General features: G+C 40.7%; 2 long non-coding RNA genes across 3 annotated transcripts in view; both read left to right on the forward strand.

Moving 5' to 3' along the window:
• Positions 1 to 10,132, forward strand: part of LOC113946496 — a 29,765-nt gene extending 19,633 nt beyond the window's left edge. The window contains exons 3-5 of one of the 2 annotated variants that reach the window (XR_003527454.1): positions 1,333 to 1,434; positions 2,403 to 2,639; positions 10,033 to 10,132. This is a non-coding gene — a long non-coding RNA (uncharacterized LOC113946496). Of the gene's footprint in view, positions 1 to 1,332; positions 1,435 to 2,402; positions 2,640 to 3,538; positions 4,984 to 10,032 lie in introns of those variants that run through there. The other variant, XR_003527453.1, reaches the window with a different exon arrangement.
• A 29-nt stretch (positions 10,133 to 10,161) lies between these two features.
• On the forward strand, positions 10,162 to 13,783 carry LOC113946497. The gene is made up of 3 exons (XR_003527455.1): positions 10,162 to 10,310; positions 11,063 to 11,178; positions 12,826 to 13,783. It is a non-coding gene; the product is annotated as an uncharacterized LOC113946497 (long non-coding RNA).
• The last annotated feature ends 5,382 nt before the right edge of the window (positions 13,784 to 19,165 follow it).

Raw genomic sequence — 19,165 nt, forward strand, 5'->3', positions numbered from 1 at the left:
GGTGTAAGATGCCCTTGCATCTCTGTCTTTTGACACAAGCTGAGACAGCAGCATCTTATCCTCAGCCCCACCACTGAGGTGCAAGCAGTCTTAGCTGCTGGAAACCAGGGAACATGTGTACACCCACATCCCCCTGGCCTGGTTGGTCCAGCCCTTGGTTCACCAGTCAGCCCCACAACTGGTGTTTGTTGGGCTTACATTGTTTCCATAGGGCCCCTTCTGTCCCACTATTGCATCCAGTCCAAGTTGGCACACAAGTAATCTGACTGAAATTGGGCTTGAGAGAGAAAGAGAAGAGTTCAGGGACTAAAAAAGGATATGTCAGAAACAAGCTTTCTTACATTTCTTAAAGCACTGACACCATTCCCAAGCTAGGCACAATGAGCTGTACATGAAGTCACTTAGCAAGGATCTTCTTTGGGCTGGTCTACCTGTGGCTAAATAGTCATTATTTGGACTTTTCCCAAACTATTTTCATTCAGACTCCTCACCATCTGTCTATGAAGCTTATGTTCCACTGAATGAGCCATGAAGTTAAAAGGCAGTCAAATGTGACAATCAGGTGGGGGAAGGAGGGAAGGAGATCACTTTAGTGCTTTCCTGGAAGCTCAAGTGGATACAGTTGCTGACGGTGAGAGTAATTGTTGTACTGGTAGGCTGAGAGGAATGTCAGCGAGGTGTGAGCAAGAGGGGTGTTTAGGGGTAAAAGCACACAGGCTGCTGCTGTAGGAGATGCTCTCTGTCAAGCAACAAAAAAATCCTGTTTTATTGGGGTCAGAGAACTGTTGGCTTATAGGATCAGGAAAGCTTGCAAGTCTAGATCTTAGAGGTCTCCAGATATTCTTATAGTGTAACAGAAACAGCTAGAAAAGTTCCTAGGCAGATAAGGAGCAATTACACATCCCAATCTCTCCAACTGGCTGAGGTGCCTGTCTTGGTTTCATTTCTTTGTAAATTGAAATGACAGATAAAGTAAATAAAACCAAAACCTGCAGATTAATGACACGAAAACCAGCAGGAGAGGTGGGTCATAGCGTTACAAAAGGACATTGTGATTTTCAACCCAATTCCCTTGTGGCAACCAAGAGTCATTTCTGTAAGAGTTGTGAATGCAACTCAGTTGCCAGTGTAGTAGGGAGGGAGGATTTCTCTTGGTTTGGAGACAGGAGACCACCAGCTTTCAAAATTTTTAAGTATCACTGTTTTTTGCATGCCTAACAGAAAAAATGTCTCATGCTGGGCATCCAAATCTAGAGGCCACTTTTAAACCTTGTTTTGGTTTTTCTTGTTGAAGTAGAAGAAACATTTCTAATGTGCAGTCCATTCTTACAGGGCATTGACTTAAAAGTTAATCATAGTTCTGGCCCCAGATGGTTACAGTGCATCTGTTTCTCTGTCTGTGGGAGTCTTAAAGGATACTTGATAGCTGTCCAAGTAAGTGCTTAAAAATTGTATGGTACAAAGACAAAATAACTAGATAGCATAATCCAGAATGATCCTAAGGGAAATGGAGGTGAAATAAGTGTCTCAAGCCCTCAGCTGTGTCCTATAGATTTCACCTGAAATACAGATTATTGTATGTCACGCATGAAGCATTATTCATAGTAGATGTGCGCTGAAGATGTGCCTACCTAATTTTCATCAGGGACATGCTGTAGAAAGATACTTCCTGCTTTTCCGTGAACAGTAATCTTACAATTACATAATAGGAAACAAATGTGAGCAAAACATTTTTCAGCCATATTATTCTATTCTATTCTATGGGAACTTCATATGTCTGTCTGTAAGTCTTCTTGTTTTGCAAAATTGGTTTCTAAACAGCCATCACTCTTTCCCATACCAGAAGCCCTTGATAAATCAAGCAGAAAAGTGCAAACTATATACAGTTTCCTTATGTCCTCCCTGTAATCCTAGGCAAGACAAATATAGAAATTTCTAGGGCCGAGATGTGAGATGCAGTATTAATGAACAAATACAGAATTGGTCTCATTCAAAATATCATTAGATCAACAGGTGAACTAAGATGGAGATGGGAGCTGAGTGAAATCCTGTTGGGAGTGGGGCGATAGGAGGGATGTGTGTTGTGTGTGCTGCTGGGGCCCTTGAAGGCTTGAAGCCAGGCCAAAAACAATGAGGTCTGAGACTGTAGAAAGTTTCAAGCTATATGAAGCTTGATCCAAAGCTCAGTGAAGCTTAAGAAAATCCCCCATGGTGCATGAATATTGCATGTGTTATGGGACTTTCTTTATTTGAAGAGTAATTACGTCAAATGCAGAGACACAAGAATTCCACTAAACCTCGGTCTTGCTCTGCATGAGAGTTACATGGGATAAGAGGGAGGAAGGATTTGCTTTCCCTCTCAAGGTGAACATGATAGAGTTGGTTTCTGGATCATTCCCCAGAGTCATGTCCAATAGGACACAGAACGCTGTAAGGCTCTCTACATGGAATTGCGACAGGTGAAGAAGCCCCTATGCCATACCTGCCATGAGCAACCAGAGAAAGAATAGAGGAAAACAGGCATGACCCTTTACCTAATCATCACCTCATCTGCTCAGAAGCAGCAAGCCATAACAGACAGGCTGCAAACTGCATGTCTGTCACAGATGCAACACATTCCCTCCCTTCTGGAACCAACTGTAAGCATAAAGTATTGCAGTGCAAGTAAAACCTTTAGCGAAGGTTGAGCTTTGCAACTGCACATATTAATGGCCTGTAATAATAGTTTACAAACAGGAATCGTGTGTTTTGCTTTGTCATTGTAATAATCAGTGGTACTTGGAAGCTGTTCTACCACAACAGAAACTCACTGCTGCAGCCTGGAAAACCCTCTCATCTGACTGGACTCCAAGAAGAGCTGTTAGCCATGTATATGAACACTGGGCATGTGATATGGCACAAGTTCATTAAGCAATAGGCCAATAAGGTGCATGGAAATCAGCAAGTAGTAATACACTACCCTGGGAATAAATACCATGGTATGCAACACCTCTGGGGGCAAAATGTTAGTGCAAAATGTGTACATAAAACCATGAGCAACCCGAAGGGATAAGTATCTGTATTTACAACATTGCTTACAATTACTAATGCCACACTCAGCAATTATGTTTTAAAGTTGGTATTTTTTGTTCAACACATGGCTGAGGACTGATTTATGATTTGATTCAAATGCCTAAATGAATTACAGTTATTCTGGCACTTATTAATTTTGTAAATTGATGTGCAGGAGTTTATATCACAGTACTCAATCTGGTTTTTATGGCTGCTGTTTTATTCCTCCGTGATTGCTCTAAGATTGACTTTGCTTGCCAATACTTACAAGTTAAAATCAAGTTTTAATATATTTGTTGGCTTAAATGTAAGACTGAGGGCAGGGGTTGCTTCATTTGGAGATTTTTTCTCTCCATCTTCCTAATTTTTTTCTGTTCATTTCTGTTCAGTTAATCTAGGTCTGTGGTATATTGATATGTTTCATATTAAAAGTATAACAGCGATTTTCCCTGAATAAGCAACACTTCATGATGTGTCTTCTATTTAGGCAAGAAGGAAGAATCCAAGCAGGAACCAGGCTCCCCAAGGAGGGGAAGTGTCACCAGTGAAACATCATAGCACTGCTAAGAGGATCTCAGCCTAATGGGGCTGGTGGACAGGAAGACAATGGTCTTTGCTAAGACTGTGTATCCTCCTCCCTCAAATCTCTTTTTCCTAGAGGGATGCCTCCACTGGAGAGGGCAGCAGTCAGAGCCAGAACCAATATCAGGGATCAAGGAAATGACAGGAGAAGTGGTATTTCTATTCTGCCTACAGCAGAGCAAGACGATTGGGATTAGCTGCCCAAGTCAAGCTCAGATGCTCTCTAAGAGAACATTAGAGGCATCACCTGTGGGGAGTAATCACAGAATCACAGAATGAGTAAGGTTGGAAGGGACCACAGGGGGCCATCTGATCCAACCCCTCTGCTCAAGACCTATTTAAGCAAAGTGCACACACACAAAAGGAATACATGAATGCTGGCAATTAGAAGGTTTTTAATTGTGAAAGAAAACGGTGACAATCTAGAGCCAGTAAGAGAAATGGGAAGAAGAAAGCTAACCTGTGGAGGTGGAGCAGATAATCTCAAGTCTGTTTGGGCTCTGTGCCTCTGATAGATCCAGGGCTCAATAGTTTTCTCAGACTACTACCTGAAGGCTCTTCTGCAGCATCATGAGGTCCTGACAGTTTGTGCAGTTTCTCACCATCCTTTTGGTCTTCTAGTGACAATGTCTGGCAGGATACTTGCATGGATCCTGGTACTTTCCGAAGGGCTCTGACATGTCCTGGTCAAGAGCAAACTGAATTTATAGTCAGCCCAAGCTGAGATGGAGAAAACCTGGACTCCAGATGCTGGAGATCTTGAACTCCAAAGAACCCTTAAGAGCACTCTGACAGGTAGAGCATCGATGGAGCCTGTGATCCCTGATCCTTTGCGAGCTTTGCAATGGTTAGTTATGGTGAGCAGATGTTTTGGGTTCTGTGGGCTTCCATGTGCTTTCCAGACTAAAGATTCAAAACTCAGAGTGTTCGGAAAAGAACATAAATAGCCTTGGGCTTTGCTGAAGTGTGAAAAACTTCAGACTAGATTTTTGCAATGCTGTGTGAGTGTTGCTTTACTGTTGTGCCTCCATCCAGCCACCAGCCAAAAACTGGGTGAAATGGGGTCTCGATGTCAGTGTAGAGTGACACGTGATTCCCTTATAATTTGGGATAAGCTGAGGCTTTAATCATGAAACCTCACAGATTGGAACTGTGAGGAAACAGGAGAACATGCAATGTTATTTCAAAAGGTTGCAGAGTTTCCTTAATATCTACTCCCTATAGCCATCTGGAAATCTCACTAAGCCACTCAAATGCTTTCCAGAGCTTTTACTTCACAGAAGCATCCTTAAGACTCTAATGCAGGCTTTGACTTATAGCCAAAATTGTTATTTCTAATAATAATGAGTTGACTGATTACTGCCATTAATTCCTGACTGCAAGAAATGACAAAGAAAAGTATTTTTTCAATTATTTTTCTAATGACAGGATAGAAAATGAATAAGCCCTACCATTCTGGGACCAAAATATAAGTTTGGCTAGTTCTGAAAACTAGAGAAGGGAAAATTCTACTGTCAGATATTGAAAAAATATTTTAAAAATATGAAGTCACTGTGTGAAATGTAATAGAGTATATGAACATAATCTTAGTGGCTCAGAGATACAAAACAAGCTTGTGACACAGTGACTAGTAGCAGCCCTTTGGGTAGATATTGCTTATCTCACAGTATATCGATGTCTTCACTAGGCCTGGACTTGTTAGACATGACACTTCAATCTCGGAATGGATTACTGCAGCAGTTTTTTACCTCAGGACATACAAATTCCATCCTACTAACTTTACCACAAGTACATTTTTATGATACATATAAATTCCCTGTTGTGTACATCAAAACCTGATCACGACTGGACCTGTCAATAAGCAGAATGCAAAAATGTTTTGTAGTTCTTTCATACTGCTGGGCTCGCTTTTCTTTCCCTGCATTTATATATGTTTTTTTATAAGTGGATGAAATAGGTAAGAGCCTCATAATATGCTGAAAAACAAGAAAATATGAGAGCACTTGTATGTTTTGATCTAATGTGATGCAGAATAGCCTTTCAGACTTGAGCTGAGGCAGACTTGCCTCGAGCTGAGGCAGACTCAACAAAGAAATATTGGCACTGCGGAAATTATTTCCACATACATGAGCTGCCTAGGAAATACAGGCTGAGGAAAAGTTTACAGAGATTGTAAGAGAGAAAAGAGTAGATTTTAAATGCCTGGAGGAAAAAATACCAAGAAAACAATATGCTGACTTCTCCTTGAAGGCTTAATCAACTTTGGCCTGAGCCTTCTGGCCTGAGGAACTTTGGATCCTGCTACCCAGTGGACTAGACACGTACATTTGTTTCAGAAAGGCTTGCCTTGTTGTAGAGCATTGCTGACTGTCTGACTTCTTTAAAAGAAGACAAGGTCTCTGATTCAGCATTGAACTCATTCACTGGTCTATGTAATGAAGTGAGCGTGGCTCCAGTGAGGAATGGAGGAAGACTGCAAATCATGAATGGGGGTAGTGGCAAGGAGGAACCTGGTCATCTGCCCCGAATATTTTAGAGAGAGAGCAGTTTGTATGAGAATGGAGAATGTGAGGAGACTTGGAAGCAACTAGAGAAACTAGCCCATGTTTAAAGTTGAATCCAGATTCTTCTAAGAGGAACATAGTGACAAGACAAAATGCACCAAGCACAATGTGGGAAATTCTCATTTGTTAGGATTTTTTTTCTCACTGGGAGGGTGATGTAGCACTGGAATCAATGACCAGAGAGTCTGCAGGATCTCCAGCCGTGGAGATAACCAGGTCTTGACTGGATATCAGTCAAGAACAAATGTGACCTCAGCAGGCCCTACTCTGAGTAAGTAGTTGTCCCAAATAACCTATGTAGGACCCTTCCAGCCTGAATTATACTGTGATTTTGAGTCAGATCCTACAGCTGGCAATGGAAAGACCTTAGCTATCATGCTTGAGGGTAGGGGTAGTGTGAGTATCTGACTCATGACTAGACTGGAGTCACTGATGAATTCAGTGTATTTCATGACTGTATGTCAAATTTTATGGGGAACCTGACAGCTGTGAACTTTCTGGCTCTGCAAGGCAAGAAATTATTTGCTGACTCATATCACTAATAAATGCTGGTATTTATCCTATCCAGTACTGGCAGATGATACCTTTGAACTTTTCATGATGCTTTGAACCAGGGCAAGAGATTAGTTCCTGTAAAAAGGCTTTTTCATACATGCTCTGACCCAAATTTTCAAAGCCTCCAGTTCCCCAGCTGAAACTTGGTCTGCAGGAAAAAGCTTCAAGCAAATGGCAGTGGGATGGATCAAAATGAATGCTCTGAGCATTCTTGAGGGATTCTCTGGAGACAAAGCTGTCTGTCGGCTCTTCATTGCAATGGTAACGCTCTACGTTGCAGTGGATAAATTAATGGATTGCTGTTTACATCAGTATTCCCTGCTGAAAAGCAAAACTCAAGGAACAGCTCTGGTATTTTATTTGCTTTATGTGGGAACATGGCCAGTGATGCCCATAATTCATACTATGATATGACTAGAATTCTGATATGTCACAGAACATTTCAAAATTGAGACTCAAAACTTCTGGAATTAAGTTTAACTTAATAATATTGTTAACCATATTATGTACTTATAGCAGCTTTTTATAGCTGAAGAACAAGAAGATGACTTCTCATTATCTAGGTAGATAAGTGCCACTAACAAAGGGGCAGCTGTAGTTTAATTTGGACAAAAATCTCTGTTTCAATTATATTCAAAATACAGAATTTAATGGAGGTGTGTTTTCATTTGCACACCCATAGCATAGATAGGAGGTTGGAGGTTCCAAAATCAGTACCTCAGACTGCTGTAGCAGCTGCCTGTATGTTTGTACCACAGAAACATTTTCTTGCCTTGGAATGGATGAGTGCATGTGTATACACTGCCTGATCACTCCTGTCATGCACAGCCTGGCAGAGACATGGTGTTTCCTACACGGACTGCCATTTCTTCCCAGATCATGAGGGAAAGGCTAAACATGAAGCAGAGACTAACAAGATTCCAGTTCTGCAGTTTTCATTTTCAGCTGTTTGTATTCTGCCACATACCCAACACTCTTTCCTGAGGGAAAAAACCCAACATAATTAACATGGGATAGGTTTTGTTCAATGTACTCTGTTTCCTTCCATCATTATATTTGCTAGAGGAACTATTTAGAGAGAAGCTTTCTCACGGTATTGTGTACAATCCAAGTGTTTTTAGTTTGTCAGGGGATTTTTTTACTTTGTTTGGTTTTTTTAATTTGTTTTTATGAAAGCACTGTTTTAGAGGTTACATTTTCAGAAGCCATTGGATTTCAGCCATTTCAGATACATAGTGAAAAGGGAGGAGACAGTAAGAACTTAAAGAGATTATTATTTTTCACATTACTGGCAGGAACATCCTCATCTGAGTTCTATTAGAGAGGTAACTGCCTACATTAATAAAATAAACCAATATATAATCACTACCAGTCTTAATGCTTGGGCTGAATGACTTAATTTAGTAACTCATTTATGATGTGTTTTAGTAGCATGGCCTCTCTTGTGTTATCTGAGTAAACAGAGCAGATGCAGATGCTTGCCAGAGGTTCATAGTTTCATAAACTTGTCTTTACAGACTAGCTTGAATATGCCTTATAAATTCACTGGTCTTCACTCACTGGACTCAGTCTTCAAAGCAGGCACGAAATATTTATACTTACAGATCCAATTGTTGTAACTCACATCAGTCAAACAGCAAGAATGAGCTAGGCAAAGAAACAAGAGTAGCACATAAATCACCTTTTTTATTAATAATTTTCCACTGCCTTTACTGAAGCTGTCTTCTTTCAGAGTCTGAGACATGGGGAGGAGTTATCTCGCTATATTTGTAGAGCCATTTTCAGTATGTTACAGATCTAATTACCTAATTGAGGGACAACCAGTTTAGAGATGAACAGAACTTTTTCTCTGTGGTTTGTGTTTCTTTCTGTGGTTCCCTCTGAGATTTCCATATTTTCTTCTGTATGGGGGAATCCATCTCCAGTGAAAGGCAACTGTGTGCTTTGGAGTACATTTTTTTGCTGAGGATGGTGAGCAATACGTGCTGTGTATCAGTCCTAAATAAAAGCAAATCCATTAAAAAATCTGGTAACCAATTCAGCTCTCCAAATACAAACAATGGAAGTAAATAAGGCAAACCATGTCACCCTTCAGCCCCTGCACCAGGAGGGTTCCCAGGTGAAGGCAGGCAATGGTTGTGTCTTGAGCAAATCCCTGAGCGTGCCAATGACTGATCCAGTCTCATAGCAAAGCTACTGGGCACAGGCCACTAGCCTGGAGGTCTGTGTGATAGGTAGCTGGGTTGCTGGAATAGGCAGAGACATCCCAACATCCTTCTGTGCTCAGCAGCAGTCTCAAAACTTTCCAGAGGAGTGGGACCTGCCAAGCATGACTGCTCTCATCACTGCTTAGCACCATCTCTGCCAGCAGAAGAAATAATGACATCTGTCTCAAGACTTGTCTTTTTAACACCAGTAATGTAATTTCTTCCTCTTCCAAAATTGATTCATTTGATGCCCTAAGTTTCAGCTGGATTTCCACAAGCATATTATTTTTTTTGAGAATGAACTCACGTTTTCCAGTTGAGTTCTTGATTAGTCTAATGAATTTTCCTCCTTTCCCATCATCAAACACACTTTCCCAGATGATGGGGAGGTTCATCTCTAAAGGAAAATGATTCTTCTCTGACACAGAAAAAGTTTTAAATGAAGATTTTAAAAGTGTCTGATGATTATAGGGTTCTCAATATTTCAAGTACTAAGTTTAAAGCTTTGTAAAGTGACAGCAAATGTTGGATATCTGCCCTCTGATCCCTGATGCTATTTATTTGAGGTGTCCTAAATTGGCATAGAAGACCATCATTCATTTTTGACCCAAAGCATCTCAGACATTCAAAAATCTCATTCCCAAACTTCTAATTCTTTCCCAGTTCAGAAGGCTGTCTGAAAGTTGCCAAGTATGAAGTTTAAAACAAACAGATAAGTAAATATTTGGACCTTTTTAATTGCTTCATGTTTCCTGAACTTTCAGGATTCATGTTTTCCTGAAACTTGGAGAGAGAAGATTTCCCTCTCCCCTTTGTTTCTAACTAAGTAACTATCTAGGCTAACCTGCCAAAAAAAAAAAAAAAATATATATATAAAAAATTTCACAATTGAAGGAACTTTGCTAAATGGGATAAACCTGCCTACAGCCCAGGTCTGAGCACAAAGCCTAGAGCCTATACTCACCTTGACTCTCTACATCCAAGCTAACATCAGCTAGTCACTGTACAGGCATGGTGGCAGATCTTCTGTACCTGCCTAACACAAATCTCCTACTCCCTGTCTTTCTGCACAGCATCTCCTGTGGTCACAGCTAAGAACCTGTGGTGCCCAGCTGATCATTTTTGCCCAGACATTCTGCAGGAGTCCCGTCACCCATCTCGGCATCCCACAATAAAGGGACTGGAGGAGGTAACTTCAATGTTTCACACAGGAAGTGTGAATCACATTACTTTTTACCTGTCCTGCTTAATACAATTCATGTATTTCCATTTTTTAGGTTTATTGTTTGCTCTTGCTAGAAACTAATGATGTTAATGCTCACTTTGCTAGACCTGAATACCTAAAGACACTGTGAGTTTTCACCAACTGTTCCTTAAAGAACAACTCAATATGAGAAATCCTCCTACGAATCCTACACTTATCCATGTAATCAGCCCTGCCAATACACTGCAGACTGTAAACAGCTATAGAGAGGATTCCAAACAGTTAATGTCAAATAGCTCATTTTCTCTCATCTCCACACAAATTCCTGTCATGTTGCATTACATGTAAACAACTGAGAAACTTAATGAAATGCCTTTCAGTAAAAAACTCATATGGCTTTTCAGTCTGAACAGATTAATTGCAGTTTGTAACAATATAAAGTGATGCAATCTGATTGCAGTTTCTATTGTTCTTTAGGATAAAATATTTTATGTGAATGCAAAGCCAAGTTTTCTGCTGGCATGACTTTATTGAATTCCATGGAAAAAATAAAATACTCATCTAAAAGACATAGTACAAAATACTAATCTAAAATCTAAAATCCATCGTGTACTGTTCTAGTAAATAAATTTTATAAGCTGTTAATTAGATGTGCCAGATCAGATTCCAGACCCCATGGAAATGTCCATGTCAGTGAAGAGGGGCAATAGGAATATTTTGTTTTGGAGGAGACACTTCTGAATGAATCTTTTAGCACTTTATGGTTTTGAAGGGGTTTCCTACTTCCATTTTTTCAATGCCCTGTCTTCATCTTGACATTGCGCTCTTTAAATCTGCTTGTCATTCTCTTTATTTTCATTCCTATGTACTATTGAGTTGTTTTTCTATTCTTGCTGCAGGCATCGCTCCGGTGTTTTGTAGCAATCCTGTAGACCCAAGCCCAGAAGCCCTACAACACAAGTTCTGCTTGCTGCCAACAGGGATAATGCAAGGATCTTCCATGAAACCTCTCCGGGTACATCCCTTACTGTATTTTTTATAAACCCAGTTTTCTTTAGTTTTCTTTGTTTATTTTCCCAGTTTGCAGAATGCCATAATTGGGGGTGATCACTGCTTGGAGAGGTCAGAAGTTGTCTGTGGTGTTTTGAATCCCATGTAACTGCACTAGGGGAAGAGCTTAAATTTTTTGGGCAAGTGTGTGGGCTTGCCAATGCAACACCACTCTGTCCATGCTGCTGGACTAAAACTGAAGGTCACAAATATTCTGCAGAAGCTGCCAATGTCTGATTGCCTGGCACCCATTTGAGTCATCAATATTCCAACAGAGTTTCACTTTTACAGGACTAGCATATTTTATGGAACAGGAGACATTTTTTTAAGTAATATTAGCAGTATCACATTTAAGTGTTACAATACTGCCTGACACTGGGGACCAAGGGAAAAATACTCAGTGGAAAAGCAGAAGCTGCTGCACTTTGAACTGAAGCTGTGTGTATTGGAAAGGGGGAGCATGTAGTTCACATCTCCGCTGGGACATGTTACATATAGATCACGATAAATCAGGCTGCAGAATTGGAGATGTTTAAATCAGCACTGTAAAATCGTGAAGAAGTGTAAGAAAATGAGGGGGAAAAAAAGTACATTATCAAAATATTGAGTCAGTATTTTGATATGTGTAGAAATCCTTTCTATAGAAATAGATTGTTTATCCCTGTCCATTTCTTTAAGATAGCCTCTTTATTTTCTATGTCCACTCTGACTGGGTAGAAGCTTTTAGGTTTTAATGGGAGAGATTTTGAAATATGCTATTTTCACACTGCATGTAATAGCATGATTGGAAGGAAAATTGCTGCAAATTCTTTCATTTCTGAGTGTGAAGATCTCTTCAATAGAACCACTATTGCTACCCATGTGGGTGGTCACTTGACGGCTGTTTTTTTCATTTTATACAAGCAGATAGCTTGTATAAAATGACTCCTTAAGAAGTACACAGTTTCAATCTCAGCATGTTTACACATAGTTTTTTCTTACTGTGAACAAATTCAGATGAAATATTACTTAGTTGTCCAATAATTGCATGCAATTTTAGGATCAATTAATTCCCCTTCGAGTGACTTTATTACTCTAATGATTATTGAGACATGGTACAGTATGTTCCTCCCATGAGAATGCCTAGCTGTTCTTAAGTCAGAGGCTGTTGGGAGTAAAAAAAAGCATCTGACAGAATCAGATTTTCATAAAATAAAAAAAAAGCACCCCTCATAAACATTTTTTGTAGGAAACTTCAATGCTGTTTAAACATTACTGATAATTTCTGCAGCTGGATAAACACAATTATTTTATAACTGTGGTAGAGCATGAGGCTACTGGAAAAAAATGTGGCTTTATATTGAATTTTCCTTAACTGAGCTTTCTCAAAGCAGTATGTTTAACAAGTCATGAGGTGACTGCATGGGCAAAAAAGATACACAGCAGAGAATGACAGAAATCAAAACTAAGAGGAATGAGGTTTTTTTAGACCCACTGTGGTCATTTCCAAACCTTGCCAGTCAAGATCAGTTCTCTGTATATAGGCCAGATTTAACCAGAACGTCTATTTGTCACAATCAACTGAGTATCAGTAACTCTGAAAACAAGGGATTTTATTTTCCTCTCTCTTCAGATTCTGATTTATCTACTGAGTGAGGGATGGATCATTAGTGAAGAACAAGTGCCACCAGCAGTGACCAAAAGCTATGGTCACCTAACCACCCCCTGAAGTACCCAAGAGTGCACATCTGTTGTGTGAAAACCCTGATGGTGGGCAGCACTTGGAGCTGTCATCAGCAACTGGTCCTTTAGTACTTTTTCAGGCAAGTGCTGCAAACACAGGGAGGACAGGACACCCTTTCCCTGCCCCTGCTGTAAAAGTGATGCACATAAATGGGTGAGCTCAATTGCCCCATATTTCAGGCCAACATCTTTCACAAGCATTTCAGGAACACCTTCAAAGGCATGTAGCTCGAACTAATGAGAAGTGTACAGGAGGTCAGAATTACTGTCTAGTCTTGGAAAAATCAGAATATATATTCTTTTTTCTTTTTCTGTTTTTATGAGGCATTTTTCTTTAAAATAGATAAGCAACTTCTTTTATAAGAAACGTGGAAATTATTGCTTAAAATTAGTAAGTTACAATTCCAATGAATGGCCTATCTGGAGCAGCTGGGTTTAAACTCTCAAGGGAGAAGTTGAGGAGAGGAAAGAGAAAAAACAGGAGTACATGATTGTTTCTGTGCTGATTCACAGATCTGTTTGCCATCAAATCTGTCATTGTGGTGGTGACATGGACTTGTTACAGCTAAAAGCAAAGAATGCAGAAAGTAAGGGCGTTTGACCCTAAAGCCCAGAATACTCAAAGGTTTAGTGTTTTGAGTAAGGCAATGATCCAAAGCCTATAAAAGCAGAAGAAAAATAGCCTTTAGCTTCAGTGGGCATTGCATCAGGCCTTCAGATGACTGGCAATCAGCAGACTTCATGCTGTGTAATTCTTTATGAAAGAAGCGTTAGTTCTCCAACACACAGTCAGCTGAGGAGGAATAAGACAAGCTGTGTCTTTGCAACTTACCCTTCTGGTCAGCAGACATCCCCATCACTGAGGGTGATGTAGATATTCTTGCACAACTGGTGAAAAGGCATCCAGCTGTGCTTTGCAACTGCTGCTTCCCGCTAAGCCATCACTAGAGAGAGAATTAGCAGAGACACCATTGTCACATACCCTAGATCTGAACCCTGGGTTATATTTAAACGAGCATAGGAAAGAGTCTGAAGACTCTATGACCCTGGTGAATTGGGGGATTGCTTTTTCTAAACTGGAAGGCAAACGTCGGAAGATCAGATTACAAGTGACTACCCGCATGTTTTCTCTTCTTGGTGGGTCAGCTGGAGTTCAGGCTCTGTAAATTCCAAGGAGGTGGTTCCAGAGCAGTTTAAGCACTTCAGCAATTCCTAGCACCGGTGGTCTCAGCTTGGGAAGGATTTCATAATAAGTCTGAAAGCCAAAGGCTTCTTTGCTAATTTAATAAAGAGTGAACCAGTGGGTAAGTCCCTAGAAAATAGACTAAATCAGCCTAATTTGTTATATAATCCCTTTTTAATGTGGAGAATTAAGGTGACGGCAAGATGACTACGTGTTTAATTCTCCAAATAATTACTGGCGGGTATTGACATTAAAGATGGGAGAGAGTGAGTGAATTTCTGTTTGTAGTTTTCAGCACGTGCCAAACTCTTACTTCATACCAGTGAGAAAAGGCTGGAAGTTGTGTGTTCCATATGCATGAAGTAACAGTTGGCACAAATCACCAAGGGGAGAAAATTAAAAGCCACTAAAGCCCAGCAACCCAAACTGTCACTTGCTGACAATTTTTTGACTCTCTCTAGGAAAAAAAAAAAAAAACAAACCAAAAAAACAATACATGAAGGCCTCATGCAGGGTATTCCACCTGAGTAAACCCTAGTGTCTGGTCCTCCTCAAGGCAAATAATGTGCTGAGAAGGCAGCAATAGTCTCAGTTTTCCAACCTCCTCCTCTAGTCCCTTGGGAAGTGCAGTCACGGACAGCCCCAGAGTGGGGTGAGAGTGGAGCAGGGGAGGATGACACTGCTTGGCTCAAGTTGGTTCTTTCTTCTCCTGGCACTCTTGCCCATGAAAAACCTGTTCTTCCCCATTGCTAGATGTCACAGCAGGGCCAGGCTCCATCTGCCTACAGATCTGCCCTGGCCATGGGCCCCACAGAGCCAGACCCACATCCCATCCTGTTAGCACATCCCATGTGGTGCCATGGCCAAGGGTTACACGAGTTACCTCATTTTTTGTTCAGAATTATGTCCTGTTCTCGTAGGATTTGATACCATCTAAGTCTTCCCTGTCACTTCTGTAAGTAAATATGTGAATAAGTATATTTATTGAGATTCAAAACGTATATGACATATTAGGTAAGGTATACAGATGTACTGTGTATTGTTCACTCAGCAATCACACAAATAGATACTTTCTTCCTATTTTGTTGATGGCTAAATATTACTTCTAAGCCAAAGCTAGCTTGTTTAAAACACTCCCTTATTTTATTTTTAAAGAAAGAAATTGTTTTTGCTGTTTGGCATGTTTCTGATTTTCAGACCATGATGATTTTCTGTGGTTCACTGTAGTCTTCCTTTGACTGACAGCTTATTATCTCGCCTTATGAAAATCACACATGACTTCTGGGAGTCATCTATCAAAAGGAGAGAACACACAACATACTGAGAAGCTGGTACCTTCTCTGTAATTTTCCAGGTTGATGGCTGTTCAATGAACCTATTAACTGCCTGAAGTGACTTGCATCTTTACAGGTATGGGACTGCATTGTCTTTCTTTGTCGTGTTTAAATGGCAAACGCTACCCTGTCTAGTGTCCTGGTTTAACTTCATTTCTGGTCTGGTGGTTTCCAAATGCATCTGGCTTCACTCTCATTGGACAGTAGACTCCTTTGTGTGCCTTCAGAAGTAATGGCTGTAGGTGAACATTCCCGCTTTCCCTTATCTCCCATTCTCTGAAAACTGCCTTGGTTCAAGGTTTATGCCTTTCAGTGGAACACTTAAGCACACACCTGGCTCTAAGCACTTCACTCCTGTCATTTCACTGAACAGGGATGGATTTAAGTGACTACTTAAAATGGCTTGCCAGAACTTCAACAGTTTCTTTTGCAGAGGTCAGATAAGATAAAAGTTAGGAGCGAGATTTGACAGTCCTCTGCCTGGGGTTTAGTTTGCTTTCTGGTAGGGATGGGCAACACCATTCAAATCTTTCATGATACTCCCATGTAAAGATTGATGGGACCCCAGGTCCAGCTGCTAATTGAAGGTTAAGGAAAGGTAATAGAGCATACTCTACTCTCATTTATACCAGGTAAAAACATCATATGAGTTGCTGGCCCTGTTCTTGTCTGTTTGTGCTACTGCAGCAACAAAAGAAGTCAGAAAACTGCAAAGGAATCTCTTTGGCAGCCCTGTGCCTCTGCTCTGCTCCTCATGCTGACAGCACAGATGAGCACCAATGGGAGTGTGGTCACTCAAAAGCTCTGGGCTACTAGTGTAGCCCTGGCAGGGCTAAGTGGCATGGCTCTGCAGAGAAGCCCTGTGGCTGCTGTGGTACCAGGTGCTGGAGTCATGGACAAGCTGCACTTGTGCCCCTGTGCCACCCTGATTATAAGTGTGACCATCTGGAATGGCTAAAACTGAGGCAAAAACTGGGCAACTTTGTTGACATGGGACTTTTAAGTTGTGTGGAAAATGATGGACAAGTTGGAGAAGAAGCGCACTAGTCAACCACATTGGGAATCCCTCTTTATGAACACAGGTGGTATCTTTTGTGGCACTGCTTTGGATAGCCGTGTTGTGCAAATTCCCAGCTCTTTAGAGATCCAGTGGACTATCAGACAAAAAAAAACTTCACCACATAGCATGTCATTCTGGGTACATACTTGCTGTGAATGAACACAAAGACCTATTCATCACTCCTAGTGCTCACATAACTGACAGATTAAATCATTCTCCGGCTGTGATGATGACAGTGGCCCAATAGCTAATGCTGTCTAACAGTCTCCATTAGAAGGCCTTCTTTTTGATTGTTTATAATTTTGCCAGACTTCAGCTGCTTGAGCCAGATTTTCCCATGCCATACGTCACCAGAAACTGAAGTTTTGTGTGGAAGGGCCTAGATAAATAGTCATGGCATTGCCAAGCTCATGTATCACTGAAAAGTCGCTTGAACACAAGTTTTCAGGGAATAGCTGTACATTTCTCATTTCTTGAGGGAGCAGGAAAAACATCTGGAGTTATGTGCTCCCCAGTGGTCTGTGCTCAGGCTGAAGTTAGAGTTGCTGCTAAACAGCAAGAGGTTCCATATCCAAGGCTGTCAACTTGCTAGATATTCTTGACACTTGTAACCTTTTGCAAACTGACCAATGTCTTTTGAGGTTGTACTTTGTCCACTGACATATTTAGTTCCATATTGTAGTCCATGTTGTCAACAGAAGTTATTTTAAGCAGGCTGAGATTATGCTACCAGGGAGCACAGTTCAGGAAGATGGCATCTAAATGGCTTAAGTTTTAGCACATGGTATTATGGCTTTATAGCTGTCTTCTGCTCACCCTTTTCCTTCTTCACAGCTGTCCAGTTGTCATACTTCTGACCAGCAATCCCTGTAATATAGGATTAGGACCAGATTTTCAGATCTACGTGCTGGTCTGAGGACCAGGCTGATGTTGCTAAATCCTGGAGGTCAGTTAGCTTGGCAGCTTTTAGAATGGCTTTTATTTGGTCCACTGAATCAATGTTGGTATTTTTTCCTCTGTATTTCCAAACAGTACTGCAGAGGTCAACAGGAAGAGCTTTTGGGCTGAAAAGTACAACAGCATTGTCCCCGGGGTGAGGTGGTTGTGTTGGGAGGACATTTGGTGACAAGAAATAAGTGGCATGGGTGTGGGTCAGGAGTGAGGTGGGGTTTAACAGACCTAATGTAACTTTGAGGATGATATGTATTTCTGTGAGTAGTATCTGCAGATGACAGCTCAATTCCACATTGGGTGAAAACATCCTCTCTGATCTGCAGCCTATATAACCCTTTCTCATTCCCTATAGATATTTTTATTAAGTGAGCTTTACAAGGACCTAGAAAGAACCTCTACCTGTCACAGGAATCTGAGAAGACTTATGTAAGGTCCCTAGAGCAGTTTTTCCTTAACATTATCCAACCCGGAAAATTTCCAGATTTCAGTAAAACCTGTATATGCTATGTTTTCCCAAGCTGGGCATCAATGTGAATTGTAGGAGCTATTGGCTAGGAAGTATCTAGAAGCAGACTTTACAACCACACAGAATGCTTTCATTTAACTACCCGTGCTACTGGACCCTCACATGATTTAGAGCTCTGACAAACCTGAATTCCCATTAAACTAGATAGCTTGGATCCAATCAGTAGCATTATCTCAGGAAGACAGTGTTCTGTATGGCCTGCCAACAATAGCTGGCCATTGACTGCTCTGCTTTACAGGGGGGTTTGCAGGTGTGCTGTGTTCTGTTATGGCAGTGCCATGGTGTTACCAGTAACTTGGATGGCTCATTTAATGCTAGTTCAGTATGTCAATGCCATGCTGCAGTTTTAATAAGGTCAGTGGTAGAGGTACATCTGCAGTCAGAAATTTTCACCATTCTGCACTGCCAGCATGGTGTAATACACTGTGCAGATCCTTAAGCCAAGACTTTAGGAAATTAATCTGGATCCTATAAACATTTTAATGGGAGGAAGCAAAAATACTTGCATGACCTGGCAGATCTTTTTGGCTCATAGGTAGGACTTCATATGGAGGAAGTGGTCTTTTCCCTTGGTGACAATAAAAGTACTTTATATTTTTGCTACGATGGAAAGATCATGCATTATATAGATCCCATTGAACAGTATTCAGTTAACTGCAGATGTCCTTAAGTTTTCATTATAAACTTTATTTTATTCCTGTTCCTCACATTGCCAAAATCAGCCCTATTCTCCTACAGCTTCACAGGCCTAATCTTATTCTGGGACCGATTTTTTGGAAGAGTTGAAGGAAATTGGTCAAGGTGTTTAAGAGAGATGATGGCTAAAAAAAATGAGATCATCTGCTTGGAGAGTTTCCTAAAGACTTTTTGGTTTGTCATATCCTCAAAATTAATTTGACTAGAGATTGAAAAAATATTTCAGATCTGTTGGTCTTGGCTAGAAATTGTGCCTTTGAATAGTTTTAGGCTGTCTGGTGACAGAATTATTTGGTTATTGAAAGTGGTTCCTGCCTCAGTGTGTGTACGTATATGTGTTATGTGCTCTTTGGAGATCTTAACTCAACTTGTCAGTGCCAATGTGCTCATAAATTTATGGTGTCATGTGTCAGGTTTCTAAACAACTCTGCATGCATTCTAAACAGACATGTTTCTTCTCTGAGACTCATCCTATCT

The sequence above is a fragment of the Corapipo altera genome, unplaced genomic scaffold (assembly GCF_003945725.1).
Source record: "Corapipo altera isolate COAL_440 unplaced genomic scaffold, ASM394572v1 48b, whole genome shotgun sequence".
Lineage (NCBI taxonomy): Eukaryota > Metazoa > Chordata > Aves > Passeriformes > Pipridae > Corapipo > Corapipo altera.